The following is a 15112-nucleotide window of genomic DNA, read 5'->3' on the forward strand; positions in this document are numbered from 1 at the left end:
CCAAGTCATCTTGTAGCCTCCTACAGTCACTCAACGACGACACCTTCCCGTACACCACAGCATCATCAGCAAACAGCCGCACATTGCTATCCACCCTATCCAAAAGATCATTTAGTATTCTGGAATCATTAATGTAGATAGAAAACAACAGCGGACCTACCACACTTCCCTGCGGCACTTCACTGCTCTTTTGCGCCATTTCAGTGGTCACTCAATCCGTACTGTGAACATAAATAACTGTATATCTCTGTAACGAAATAGCACACCGGACGTAAATTATCTACCCACAGGAGAAATCACCTCCGATGAACACTCACCATCGAGGACAACGTACTGGGTTCTATTACTTAAGAAGTCTTCGAGCCACTCACATACTTGGGAACCAATCCCATATGCTCGTACCTTAGTTAGGAGTCTGCAGTGGGCCACCGAGTCAAACGCTTTCCGGAAGTCAAGGAACATGGCATCCGTCTGATACCCTTCATCCATGGTTCGCAAAATACGAGTATCATATGAAAAAAGGGCCAGTTGCGTTTCGCAGGAGCGATGCTTTCTAAAGCCGTGCTGATGCATGGACAGCAACTTCTCTGCCTCAAGGAAATTCATTATATTCGAACTGAGAATATGTTCGAGAATCCTGCAACAAACCGATGTTAAGGTTATGGGTCTGCAATTTTGAGGATCCATCCTTTATCCTTCTTAAATACAGGCGTCACCTGCGCTTTTTTCCAGTCGCTCGGGACTTTACGTTGGGCAAGAGATTCGCGATATATGCAAGCTAAGTAAGGGGCCAATGCAGTAGAGTACTCTCTGTAAAACCGAATTGGAATCCTATCAGGACCTGGCGATTTATTTATTTTCAACCCATTTAGCTGCTTCACAACCCCAGGGATGTCTATCACTATGTCCTTCATACGGGAATCTGTACGAGACTCAAACGGCGGTATGTTTGTACGATCCTCCTGCGTGAAAGATTTCTCAAATGCTTAATTTTAAATTTTAGCTTTCGTTTTGCTGTCTTCCGTTGCCAGGCCAGACTGATCGGTGAGCGACTGAATGGAAGCCTTCGACCCGCTTACTGATTTTACGTAAGACCAGAATTTCCTTGGGTTTTCAGCAAGATCTTTTGCTAAGGTATGATGGTGGTAGTGGTTGAATGCTTCGCGCATCACTCTTTTTACAGCAGCACGAATCTCTACTAACTTTTGCCTGTCCTCATTCTCCCGATCTTTCTTGTACCGCGAGTGCAACTGCTTTTGCTTCCTGAGCATTCTCCGAATTGCGCTGTTAAACCACGGTGGGTCTTTTCCGTCCGTAACCCACTTTTTCGGCACATAATTGTCCACTGCGTGATTTACAATGTGTTTAAAATTTGCCCATAATTCATCCACGTCCATCGTACCGGAAGTAAATGAAGTCGACTCATTTACTAAGTGGGATGCTAACAACTGCTTATCTGCTCTTTCTAGTAAGAATACTCTCCTAGCCTTCTTGACCGACTTTTTAACTTTCGTAACCATAGTCGTAATGACAACATAATGATCACTAATCCCTGTCTCAACACTGACACCGTCGATGAGGTCTGGTTTGTTCGTGGCTACCAGACCTAAAATATTTCAATTACGCGTTGGCTGTCGATTTAGCGGAGTGGATCCAAGTAATTGTACGAAAAACGTCCTCAGATCGTCGCTACACCCTCCACACAGAGAGGGTTAAACGCCTGTTGTCGGTACATTCGATTCGTTGCGCCAGTTGAAACGACGCAAAATTGCGGCTTTTCGACCGGCACACGCATTGAGCCAGCTGCCGACCAGTTTCACGTCATTTGGCCAATTGTAGAAATGCAGCTATAGGGGCCACTATGAGCAATGGTCTTTTACGTCGCAGCCGACTCCAAATGTCCATCGTATCCAATTCCTTACGCAACGTTTGCCAGGTTACTGGTTGAAATGGAACTGCATTCCCCTACAGCAGTAACTCCTTTCAGGTGTGAAGGTGATAGTTATTGACAAGGCGTAAAAATCGTCTCCGATCACTGTCGGTTCGCATCTTTTTACGACCACTGTTGTTAAGCAGTGATACGTGGCAACGAGTTGTGCACCATTCCTTGTAGACACGTTGGACAGCCCGCGCTTATACACCACCCCTAATCGTAGATGGGGTTATCGCGGGCACGTCCAAATACGATGTATACTTTCTGATGCACTTCCACTTCTCCATTTCGAGCCGCTTTATTGCTCATTTTCCCAACAATTTACTGTGCCATACAAATCACTTCTCTGCCATGGGGTTATGTCAGCGTCGGAAGGTCGAGTGTTCGCAGAGTACCAGTTCTACACCACGTACAGCGCTCTATGTGATCGTTTAGGTGAATGACATATTACGGGCGGTGAGCGTATGAGCGTACATACGGCTCAGCAACAAGGGGAGGCCACGACGTTTGGATCGCGGATTTACTGAAAACTTCGTACACTCGTAGTACTCCACGAGGACAACAAAATAGGTAAGCAGCAGCGTGCACTTCTGAAGCGTTAATGAGAAAATCGCAAGATAATTTCGGTCGTCAAATATATACCTGTGCGTGACCGCTTTCACCAGTAAGCGCCGGCAGCCGAGTGGTTGCCGGCACGGTAGCTCAGCGTGTTCGGTCAGAGGGTTAGCTGCCCTCTGTAATAAAAAAAAAAAGTAGAGTTAATCGATCAACAACGAACTTAAACGGATGTCTTACGACGTCCGCCCCGAGCAAATGCAACGATCAAAAGCGAACAAAATGAGATTAAAAATAAAAAAATAAATAAAAAAGTGGTTAGCGTTCAAGCCCCGTAATCGTTGGATCGAGTCCCGCTTGTCAGTTTTTTTTATTTCTAACACAGTCATTTACTTTACTATTTATATTACAATTGATGTAATGGGAAAAATACGTGTAATCGGATGAACTTTTATTAAATTTACAATGTTATTTGGCATTCTACAAATTTTTGTTGTCACAAATAATATATATTCATAACTACCGACTAGTAAACGACCAAACGCATTAAGTGATACTGAAAATGTATGCTTGTCCGTGTCTTCAAAATTGTTCGTATTTAATCGAAAGAGAACGAGAAATTGCTTCTCGTGAAGACGCTATTAAAATACGCTCGATACTGCATGACCAACGATCAGCGCCGATATTTAAGGAAATCCTGCGTTATGCATGGTTTGCTTCCAAATTATCAGCTGAAAGAGAGGTTTTTGTAAATGTTAACGAGGTTTATTTTTCCACGGAAAACCTTAAAAGACCTTGCGTGTGCGGAAACATAGCATTTATTCAATGTAGCTGGTGCCGTTTAACTTTATTTTTCATATTTTTACGAAAAATACCATCCTGCAACCTGTGCTCGTAATGTCGAAAGCGACGGTTAAATGTACATCTTTCGAAAGCCGTCTGTGCCGGTCAAAACTTGGAGGTAAGAAGTCGTTTCGGGCTCCTTCCAGGTATAAGGGAGTCTTCAAATAACGGACAAGTTTTCAGTATCAGTTTATGCGTTTGGCCGTTTAATAATCGGTAGTTATGAATATTATATTATTTGTGATAATAAAAATTTCTAGACTGCCAAATAACATTGTAAATTTAATAAAAGTTCATCCGATTACACGTATTTTCCCATTACATCAATTGTGATATAAACAGTAAAGAAAATGACTGTGTTAGAAATATTTAAAAAACTGACGAGCGGGACTCGATCCAGCGACCCACCGATTGCGGGCTTGAACGCTAACCACTCGGCTGCCGGCGCTTCGTGGTAAAAATGGCCACGCACAGGTATATATTTGATGACCGAAATTATCATGCGATTTTCTCAATAACGTTTGAGAAGTACGCGCTACTGCTTACATATTTTGTTGTCCTCGTGGAGTACCACGAGTGTACGAAGTTTGCAGTAAATCCGCGTTCCAAGCGTCGTGGCCTCCCCTTGTAAGTCTAATGCAGGCAGTCTACTGTCGTAACACTGCTCCTTAAAAATGATCAATATTAGGTTCCTGCATAAGTTCGTAGCGTTTTTGTTCCGGGTTTTGCTATTCTGGTTGCGATGGATTTATTTATCGATTGTCATTTTTTATTTATAGTTCACTGTTGCTATCTGTGTTTACATTTTGTCATTTGGAGATAGCGAGAGGAGCCGTGGGTGCTAAAAAATTGGAATGTCAAGTGGAAAAATCGGAACAATTCCGTCATATTCTTCTGTTTGGGTTCAATAGAGGGGTGACAGTAGCGGAAGCTGGAATCATTTGCACCGTGCAAGGGGATAATGCTATTGAACAGAGCACGGCAAGAGAAAGGTTTTTCTCATTTGAAGGAGGATCGTTTTGATATTAGTAACGCTACGCATTCAGGAAAACCTTCAGGGTTTGGTGAAGATCGTTTACGTGCATTAATCGACAGTTATCCAAGGCAATGCACTCAAGAACTGGCAGATGTGATGAACTGTGATCATTCCACCACCGTGCGATACTTACATGCAATGGGGAAGCTTCAAAAACCGGCTTTATGGGTACCGCACGCTAGCAAAAGTCACAAAAATCAGCTGGTAGCAACATGTACATCTCTGTTTCCTCGTCAGTTGGCTCGTGAACAACACCGACCATTCCTAGCCGGTATCGTTACTGGTGACGAGAATCGATGTGTTTTATGTTAATATGAGGAAAAGAAGGGAATGGTTGAGCCCAAACGAAGCTGCAACTCCCTGTGCGAAGACCTGCGCTCATCCACAAAAGATAATGTTATGCATCTGGTGGAACAGCGACGGTGTGATGTACTGATGTACTTTGAATTGCTTCTTCGAAGTGTAATCATCACTGCTGACATTTATTGTGAACAACTGAGAGGTCTTGCAGACGCAATCCAAGAACAATGGCCAGGAAGACTGCGTGAAATAATGCTAGTCCACGATAACGCCCGTCCATATTCTGCTAGATTGTCAACACTTGCCGGCCGGAGTGGCCGAGCGGTTCTAGGCGCTACAGTTTGGAACCGTGAGACCGCTACGGTCGCAGGTTCGATTCCTGCCTCGGGCATGGATGTGTGTGATGTCCTTAGGTCAGTTAGGTTTAAGTAGTTCTAAGTTCTAGGGGACTGATGACCACAGCAGTTAAGTCCCATAGTGCTCAGAGCCATTTTTTTTGTCAACACTTCACAGGAGTTGGGTTGGGAAGTCACTCTGCACCCACCTTATTCACCTGATCTTGTGGCCTCAGATTTTCACCTTTTCCGCTGTCTATCGCACAACGTTCAAGGAACGTTCTTTCCGGATGAAAATGCGCTCCGAACATGGCTCGATGATTTCTTCGCCTCAACACCACGTAGTTTCTACTGTAGCGGAATAGTAAAGTTACCCACAGCGTTGGTAGACTGTTGCAAATAGTGAAGGACAATACATTATTGCCGGCCGGAGTGGCCGAGCGGTTCTAGGCGCTACAGTCTGGAACCGCGCGACCGCTACGGTCGCAGGTTCGAATCATGCCTCGGGCACGGGTGTGTGTGATGACCTTAGGTTAGTTAGGTTTAAGTAGTTCTAAGTTCTAGGTGACTGATGACCTCAGCAGTTAAGTCCCATAGTGCTCAGAGCCATTTGAACCATTTGAGTACATTATTGGTGACTTAAATTCTTTGTTATATGTGTATGTTGTGATCATTAAAGTTGTGGAAAAACGCTGGAACTAACGAATCAACCTAATAATACCAATAAAGAAGAAACATACCTGCTACTGAGTGGTAAATACGATTTTTGAGAGCTAGCTACTGAATCAACTGGCCAGACACGTCTTGTAGAACCACCGGGGTCTGCAGACACAATCATGGCATCTTAGGCTACAACAACATATCTTCTCACAAATACGTTTGGACTTAAATAATCCACAACATTCTACTAGACACCATATGTTCTGCAGAAAAGATCATCGGGCGTACTTCTCAACGTACATGAACGTATTTAGTTCGCTCAGTACTGATTGGCACTCCGCCTATAACTCCTGCAATATAACCGTTTGAAATGTGTGTCGATGTATGCATGATGATAGACTGTCTACCGCCACCAGATAATGTTGCTGCTTCCCATAGGAGGCGCATTGCGCAGCAGCCCTTGGTCCGGCTTACGAGGACGTTGGTGTATATCGATAAGAGAACATGGAAGCAGACGAGCACAGGCAACAGTGGAGATTGTGTGCTCTCTCTGGAGTAAGGAAGTGACTACTTCCATACACCCACAAGCTATATGTGGGGAAATAGCACCGAGTTGCAGATCCGTGCTTCGTTAGGTATCAGAGTTCGCAAACATCAGGAACTGTGCTGATAAATGCAAAAAAACTCGGCATCCAGTATCTGCACACAAACCACACAATACCCAGTGTGCCAATGACTTGATAGTGGATCACAGGTGAATCACGTTTTATGGACTAGAGAAGGCAACAGATTTTTCACGGGGAACCATCCACACCATCATCACGACGATATGAAGATGGTGTGTGTAAAATAGGTGCCTCACTATCCCTTAGGAACAGAAGCGTATGGATATATGCCAACAGTTGGTGCAACAGTACAATGCAGATCCAGCGCAATTCTTTGAGCGTCTGGTCACCGTCGACGAGTCGTGGTTCCTTCACTCAAGAAACGCCAGTCTATGGTGTGAATGCGCACTGGGAGACCTCTTACCAAGAAGCCCATGCAGAAACAAATGGTGGCTATGTTCTGGGATGAGGAAGGGATACTGCTGATGGATTGACTCCCTCCCAATACGACCCTCAACAGTGGTCGGCACCGCAGTTGATTGCACCAACTCCGCCGAAACATCGAACTACGTGGGGCCTTGATGTTCTGATCCAACACGACAATGTGCGGCCACAAGCCGGTAGCCAGACCATTGCTAATGTGCGTGAACCAGGATCTACTGCGCTGCCACGCCATATTCACCAGATCTGGCACCTAGCGACTACGGCCTATTCGACGTAATGAAAGAGGTCATGTGGGGTAAGAAGTTCACCACCAATGACCTAACTTCACGCAGTTGTCCACCAGTGGCGCTGGGATACCCCCAAAGAAAGTTTTGCTACGCAAATACGGAAGCTGCCAGAACAATGGCGAAAGTACATAAACACTGGCGGGAAATACCTATAATATAATCTGTATTTGTCTGTTCATTAATGGTTCCTGTGGACACAAAAAAATTGTATCAATCATTTTTGAACGATCCAAGTAAGAGAAGGACCACCAAAAAGGAAATGAAACCGATATACTTCAAGGTCACTAGTAGTTAAGGAGATTCTTAAATCATTCAAGTAACTTGGAGCAGAATCACAGGAACGTGTGAAATCAATATTGTGGAAGGTGAAGCAAGACTTTGATTTTTGCGGACGTAGTTCTGGAAAGTGTTGGGTTCATGCCAGACTGTTAGTACGCCCGATTTCAGAGCACTTTTCCAATATTTGGAGTCCTTATCAACAGAGCCTGAAAAAGATATCGAAGGACTTCGAAGTTACGTTGCTAGAATCTTTACAAATCGGAAGAGTCCTTAAAAAGTGTAACGCGTTCAGGGAACTCAAACGGGAATCGCTGGAAGAAATATGACATCAATCTCGAAATAACCGGTTGACAAAACTTAGAAAACCAGCATAATTTTACTGCCTACGTCGTACATCTAGGGACCAGGAAGATAAGAGGACATTATCATCGTTGATAAAGAATGTCCGTCCTCAGAGACCAAAAACAGGAAAAGTTAACGTAATATTGGTAAACTGCAGGAGTATCCAGGGCAAGGTTCCTGAATTAGTATCTCTTATTGAAGGAAATAGTGCGCATATAGTATTAGGAACGGAAAGTTGGTTAAAACCGGAAGTGAACAGTAACGAAATCCTAGACACAGAATGGAATATATACCGCAAGGATAGGATAAACGCCAATGGTGGAGGAGTATTTATAGCAGTAAAGAATTCAATAATATCCAGTGAAGTTATTAGCGAATGCGAATGTGAAATAATCTGGGTTAAGTTAAGTATCAAAGGTGGGTCAGATATGATAGTCGGATGCTTCTATAGACCACCTGCATCAGCAACCGTAGTAGTTGAGCGCCTCAGAGAGAACCTGCAGAACGTCGTGAAGAAGTTTCGTGATCATACTATTGTAATAGGGGGAGACTTCAATCTACCAGGTATAGAATGGGATAGTCACACAATCAGAACTGGAGCCAGGGACAGAGACTCTTGTGACATTATCCTGACTGCCTTGTCCGAGAATTACTTCGAGCAGATAGTTAGAGAACCAACTCGTGAAGCTAACGTTTTAGACCTCATAGCAACAAATAGACCGGAACTTTTCGACTCCGTGAATGTAGAAGAGGGTATCAGTGATCATAAGTCAGTGGTTGCATCAATGACTACAAGTGTAATAAGAAATGCCAAGAAAGGAAGGAAAATATATTTGCTTAACAAGAGTGATAGGGCACAAATCGCAGAATATCTGAGTGACCACCATCAAACGTTCATTTCTGAGGAAGAGGATGTGGAACAAAAATGGAAAAAATTCAGAAACATCGTCCAGTACGCCTTAGATAAGTTCGTACCGACTAAGGTCCAAAGCGAGGGGAAAGATCCACCGTGGTATAACAATCATGTACGAAAGGTACTACGGAAACAAAGAAAGCTTCATCATAGGTTTAAGAGTAGTCGAATCATAGCTGATAAGGAAAAGCTGAACGAAGCGAAAAAGAGCGTAAAGAGAGCAATGAGAGAAGCATTCAACGAATTCGAACATAAAACATTGGCAAACAATCTAAACAAGAACCCTAAAAAGTTTTGGTCATATGTAAAATCGGTAAGCGGATCTAAATCCCCTATTCAGTCACTCGTTGACCACGATGGAACCGAAACAGAGGACGACCGAAGAAAGGCAGAAATACTGAATTCAGTGTTCCGAAACTGTTTCACTGCGGAAAATCGTAACACGGTCCCTGACTTCAGCCGTCGCACGGACGCCAAAATGGAAAATATTGAAATAAACGATATCGGAATTGAAAAACAACTGCTATCACTTAGTAGCGGAAAAGCATCCGGACCAGACGAGATACCCTTAAGATTCTACAGTGATTATGCTAAAGAACTTGCCCCCTTTCTATCAGCAATTTATCGTAGATCGCTGGAAGAACGTAAAGTACCTAACGACTGGAAGAAAGCGCAGGTCGTTCCCATTTTCAAGAAGGGTCATAAATCAGATGCGAATAATTATAGGCCTATTTCGCTTACGTCAATCTGTTGTAGAATAATGGAACATGTTTTGTGTTCTCGTATTATGACGTTCTTAGATAATACAAATCTCCTTCATCATAACCAACATGGATTCCGCAAACAGAGATCATGTGAAACTCAGCTCGCCCTATTTGCCCAAGAAATTCACAGTGCCGTAGACACTGGCGAGCAGATTGATGCCGTATTCCTGGACTTCAGGAAGGCATTTGATACGGTTCCGCACTTACGTTTAGTGAAAAAAATACGAGCTTACGGAATATCGGACCAGGTTTGTGATTGGATTCAGGATTTCCTAGAAGAAAGAACACAACATGTCATTCTTAACGGTTCAAAATCTGCAGATGTAGAGGTAATTTCGGGAGTACCGCAGGGAAGCGTGATAGGACCTTTATTGTTTACAATATACATAAATGACTTAGTTGACAACATCGGTAGCTCCGTGAGGCTATTTGCAGATGACACGGTTGTCTACAAGAAAGTAGCAACATCAGAAGACTCGTACGTACTCCAGGAGGACCTGCAGAGGATTAATGCATGGTGCGACAGCTGGCAGCTTTCCCTAAACGTAGATAAATGTAATATAATGCGCATACATAGGGGCAGAAATCCATTCCAGTACGATTATGCCATAGGTGGTAAATCATTGGAAGCGGTAACGACCGTAAAATACTTAGGAGTTACTATCCGGAGCGATCTGAAGTGGAATGATCACATAAAACAAATAGTGGGAAAAGCAGGCGCCAGGTTGAGATTCATAGGAAGAATTCTAAGAAAATGTGACTCATCGACGAAAGAAGTAGCTTACAAAACGCTTGTTCGTCCGATTCTTCAGTATTGCTCATCAGTATGGGACCCTTACCAGGTTGGATTAATAGAAGAGATAGACATGATCCAGCGAAAAGCAGCGCGATTCGTCATGGGGACATTTAGTCAGCGCGAGAGCGTTACGGAGATGCTGAACAAGCTCCAGTGGCGGACACTTCAAGAAAGGCGTTACGCAATACGGAGAGGTTTATTATCGAAATTACGAGAGAGCACATTCCGGGAAGAGATGGGCAACATATTACTACCGCCCACATATATCTCGCGTAATGATCACAACGAAAAGATCCGAGAAATTAGAGCAAATACGGAGACTTACAAGCAGTCGTTCTTTCCACGCACAATTCGTGAATGGAACAGGGAAGGGGGGATCAGATAGTGGTACAATAAGTACCCTCCGCCACACACCGTAAGGTGGCTCGCGGAGTATAGATGTAGATGTAGATATAGAGCAGGTGCTGTATGGAAGCAGATAGTTTTCCGTAACGCCATACGCGATATGGAGTTTCTACAGCTTTGAGTGACGTTCGACTACCTGCCTTTAGGATAGCCCCCCTTCCATCCGGTGATGTCATGCTTCTGATGCTAACGGAATGGAGTAAACACGCAGCTAGTCTGAGTCATTGCACAGTAACTTGCTTATCGCGCTTCTGTAGTGTGCTACTCATCGAGGCTTCCCTCGGCTGATTTGAGGACAATCTAACTCCATGGACGCTACATTCAGATTCTGAGAACTTGCTGATACGCGAATGTGTCGCCCTGAATGTCCAGTACGAGCAAATGACTCAGGTGATGAATGTCGACGCAGCACTTCCGACTGCTAACAACGAGTGCACGAGGAACTGTTACCCAAAGCATTATCAGCACCATGATACAACAAGCAAGAACAAGTGGTTGAATGAGTCTTTCGCTCTGCAGTGTATTTTGTGCGCTGATGGGAAACTTCCTGGCAGATTCCAGTCCGAGATACAGTTTTAATCTGCCAAGAAGTTTCAGCTAATCAGTTCACATCCACTGCTGGGTAAGGGTCACTACAGCCCTTCCCATGCGCTAATTCCTATACTAAAATTCCTTTCATACTGTGATAACGTTGTGGTAAAAGAAAGGGGCCTCGATTTGGAGGACATGAGGGATCCTATATTAGAGTCAGTAACTTTTTCCCCTTTACTGGTACTTCCACCCAGATGCCAAGTTCGTTTTGTTTACAGAACATTCCAATAAAAAGCAAATCATCTCTAGTTTTAGGAAGATCTTTTAAAGAAATTTTTTCGGACATTAATAATATGCTACCTAGCGAAGTCTTCGTCACTTAACTTTGATCAAACACACACTATGCAGTTCAGAACTTGTAGAAGGTTCCCCCCTCCTTTTCATGCCTAGCAGAAGTTGACAGCGTTAAATTCTTGGGGTTACATCGTGATAATAAATTCAACTGGGAAGAGCACACCACACAACTGCCGAAGCACCTAAGCAACTCTTTATTCCATAATGTCCTGTGGGATCTTTTTTTTTGGGAGGGGGGGGGGGGGGGGTTGGGGGGGGGGGTTGGGGGGGGGGGGAGGTAACCCATCAAGCCAAACTAAGGTTTTCCGAGTCAAAAATCGTGTAGTGTGGGATTGTTTGTGGTGTGAACTGTCTTCAAATTAGCCGACGGAAGCACTATAAGCAAGTTACTTTGGTCCAGAAAGGTGTCTGTTATTCAGGAACATTCATTTTAAATAAATTGCTAGCAGCCATAAAAATTTCAACTACTATCAAAGTTTTGTCTAAGAGGATACTAAAGGATTTATTGGTGGCCTACGCCGTTTGCTCCATGAACGAATTTCTTATCAGAACCGACTGATGTGTATATTTTATTAATAATGTCAAATAATGTATTAAGTACAGTCTCACCTCTGTTCACATTCAGTGCTGTAATGCGATCAGTATAAGTAAGTGTTGTGAAATGATTTTTTTATTTGACGACACGTAGCTAAAAAAGCCTAAGAATCATCATTTGCACCTTATTTTACTGAGCATTTACATGTTTTGTGATATGTCTGTTATTACCCTTTACATGAAAATACGTTCAAGATTTTTTGACTTGTTCCACATCCTTGTCGACCATTGCATGTGGAATCTGTGGAAGATACATTAGCATATCTTTTTTTCTTTGTAAATATTTATTGTATGTTTTTGTTTTTCTAACATGTTCTAGATCCTGGAAGATCTGCTCACTGTTGATCTATTGGTGCGACATGAGCATCAAATGTAATCCAGCGCCCAGATAAATTTTATCACATGTCCTTGCCGATGGTGCGGTTAAAGGCGCTGCAGTCTGGAACCGCAAGACCGCTACGGTCGCAGGTTCGAATCCTGCCTCGGGCATGGATGTTTGTGATTTCCTTAGGTTAGTTAGGTTTAACTAGTTCTAAGTTCTAGGGGACTAATGACCTCAGCAGTTGAGTCCCATAGTGCTCAGAGCCTTTTGAACCATTTGAACCTTGCCGATGCCCCATTGACTTAGTCCCCCATCTGCTAAGGGTTTTCCTTAGACTATTTCTGTCATATATTCATTTTAGTACGTCTTCATTTTCAACATTTTTCAATAGTACCACAGTGCAAACACTTCTGGTTTCCTCTTCTCCATATATCCGATGGTCAACGCTTCACTTCCGTACTTCAGTGTGCACCAGATGTAAACTTTCCTCATTTCAATATCAGTGTCTGGTATCAGCAGATCTTTTTTACTCAGGATAGCTTTCTTCGCTTGTACCAACGGGAGACCAAGAGCAAAGTGTTCGGATTACAAAAAGTGTAAGACAGGCGTGCAGTCTTTCGCCCCTGCTGTTCAATCTCTTCATCGAAGAAGCGATGTCGGAAATAAAAGAAAAGTTCAGGAGTGAGATTAAAATTCGGGATGAAAGGTTATCAGTGATAAGATTCGCTGACGATTGCTGTACTCAATGAAAGAACAATTACAGAGCCTGTTGAATGACATGAATATTCCAATCTTCTTCTTTTTCCTCACGGAGTCGGCATGTTAGCCTGAGTTTGGTAATGTTAGTGTTATAGGGTGTTTGTCAGGCCTATAGTACGTCGAGTTCGCTCCAGACCCCAGCATCCAACATCACTATCTTCTCTGGATTCCGCTCTTGAGGAGGTGCGGCCTGTCATTCTTCCGCAAGCTTCCAGAGACCTCATTGAGAGAGTCCTTAGCAGAGTTCAAGCTATCGTAAGGGTGGACACACACCATATTAATGTCTGCTAATAAGTGTCCTGATCCTTCTCGTCAGATAGTCTGTGATTAGGTCCACGGTGCATAACATGCCCTTATTGGCGTAAGGGATTTTCTTGAAGCTTTTCCGCTGTGTTTACTACCATAACCGACCCTCGCATGAGGTCGTTTCGCACTCTGTCTTTTAGGTCCATTCCTCGATCCAGCGTAGCGTCCTTGTATCTGCAATCAGGAGCTTTTGTTCGTCTGATATCCGCATGTCTCAACGTTCCGAACTGTACTTTAGAGCTGGTCTTATCGCTCGTTTATACTTTCCCTTTACTTTGATAGGTATGTTGGGCAGCACTGATGATTTCTGTTAGTGACATTCATTTGAATCGCCCAGTCTTTATACGGTTTTGTTTGTCTTTACCGAGGAATCTGTAGATGTTATTACCGACATGAGCTACTTGTACCGACCGATTGCTTTTATAGGGGCGTTGTCTAGCTGTAATTGCGGTTATGAACTGGTGACCGTTCTTGAGACATTGCAATACGTATGCTACTTTTTGGTTCAGCTAACTCTTAGGTCCTCTACATTCTAGCGCCGTGCATCAAACATTAAGGTTGTCTCGAATTTCTGGTACAGATTTTGCCATTGGAACTATGTCGTCAGCGCATAAAAATGGCCATGGCGTTGGTTTCTGTAGATGTTCTGCACCACAGTTGATGGCCTGACTGAACAGCAACGGACTTGAAGCAGGTCTTCGGTGCACGGAGCTTTTACCCCTAATACTTCGCTGGCAGCTGCGGGGCTTACAACTTTTGTCTTGATGTTCTCATACGTGTCCTTGAGATTACACAGACCGCATGCGAAGAGCCTGTCATAAAAGCTCTCTAAACACTCAGTCGAAAGCTTTTTCGAGGTCAATAAAGACAAGTTGGAAGTCTCTTTTCAGCTCTTGTATGTTTAAGTTAGGAAGTTTAACGGTACGAATAACGTCTATAGTGCCTACCCCGAAGGTAAAATTACAATGGTTGCACGTAGTCCTTGTTACCTTGTTTAATGTGTTTGCAAGCACTCTTTCCCACGCTTTTAGTGCTTGTGATGTTAGTTTTATTGCACGATAGATTACACCATTAGTACAGAATTAGGCTACTTTGTCTCCAGGCATCAGGCATTCTGCTTTCTATTAGGATGAATATAACAATTTGATGAGCCACAATATACTGGAGTCACTGCATGTCTTTAAAAGCTCAGTCAGTATTTTGTCGGGCCCAGTTGCTTACCTGTTTTTGTATTTTTAAGGTGGAATTTAACTTCTACTGGTGATATAACTTCTAATAGGCCTTCATCTCCTGATACATCACATAGTGATTCTTGGGGAGGGAGGGGGGGGGGCACTCTTCATTTAATAATTTTTATGATATTCGTCTCATCTTTCATTAATATCCATGTGGAAGATAACTGATGTTAACATACTAACTACGTTTTATATCTTTGGTATATTTCTAAATTTATCAATTTTGAAAATTTCATTATCTGCTTCTATTGTTTCAACCCTGTTGTAAATACTATTGCTGTCTGTTGCTTTAGAGGCACTCTTCCATTTTTTTGGCTTCTATGTTGTCGTGATAGCCTCGTATTACAATAGTCTGGCACACTATATTTCTTCTACATATTTTTTTAACTGGGCAGCTGTATAAATTATCGTTGTTTTCATGCAGATTCGTGCCGCAAATATTTATTTTTAGCATCGAGATAGTTTTCGCAATTCTGATGACGCAAATTAACGGCCACAGAATACTGTTTAGCAC

This window comes from Schistocerca americana, chromosome 1 (genome assembly GCF_021461395.2).
Source record: "Schistocerca americana isolate TAMUIC-IGC-003095 chromosome 1, iqSchAmer2.1, whole genome shotgun sequence".
Classification (NCBI taxonomy): Eukaryota; Metazoa; Arthropoda; class Insecta; order Orthoptera; family Acrididae; genus Schistocerca; species Schistocerca americana.